Source organism: Octodon degus, unplaced genomic scaffold, assembly GCF_000260255.1.
Source record: "Octodon degus isolate 3935 unplaced genomic scaffold, OctDeg1.0 scaffold00006, whole genome shotgun sequence".
NCBI lineage: Eukaryota > Metazoa > Chordata > Mammalia > Rodentia > Octodontidae > Octodon > Octodon degus.
Genome location: NW_004524582.1, coordinates 4901888 through 4902756, shown reverse-complemented (window position 1 = coordinate 4902756; position 869 = coordinate 4901888).

Genomic DNA, 869 nt, shown 5'->3' with positions numbered 1-869 from the left:
GTTTTAGCTTCTTGAATTTACAAAGTGATTTTAAAACTCTTAGACAAAACTAGAAAAAAAAATAATATTAGGCTATATAATGCAAAAAATTAGTAGAACTATTAAACAATATTTAACATTACTTACATAACTACAAAGTTAAAAGAACAGAGAGCAGTCTGATAAAATAAAACTTTGGAGAGATTTTTGACTCTGAAGTTGTAATTTTAAAGAACAATGCACAAAAATTGTATTCACTTGGATAAAATATAAAGTTACATACCCAAACAGTTTTCCTGAATGATTTAATTTTAAAGATAGTTTAATGAGTTCACCAATTATGTGCTTTAAAAATATTTTTCACTGCTATAGTTCTGTTGTAATAAAAATAGCAACAACATGAATGCCTATCATGCCATAGTTAACTATGGTGATTCAGAAAATTGCATGAAATATACCACCTGAAGGCGGCCAGGGAGATAGCTCAGTAGAATAAAGTTCTTCCCTGGGAAGCACAAGGGCTTGAGTTCAATTCCCAGTTCTGAAAAAAAAAAAAATCTTGAAATATACCACTTATAAAGAAAAAATGAGATATACATGTAAAGTATGGCAAGTTCTGTGGAGTTTAATAATATTAAAGCAATGAGAATTTTCTGCTTTTTGTTAATACTTTTGCTTAGGCAAAGGTTGGGAAAATACTATTAGCAGAAAAAGCTCAGGGAAGTATACATTACAAGTGCTCAGCAGACTAAAGCACCTGCTTAGGCAGAGCACAATGGCTGGGGTTCGATCCACAGTGTGGCATGCAGGCCCCACCCCAGGGGCAAGCTGAGAGGGGACTGAGACTGGGAATGGTGGTGCATACCTGTAATCCCAGTGCTTGGGAGCCT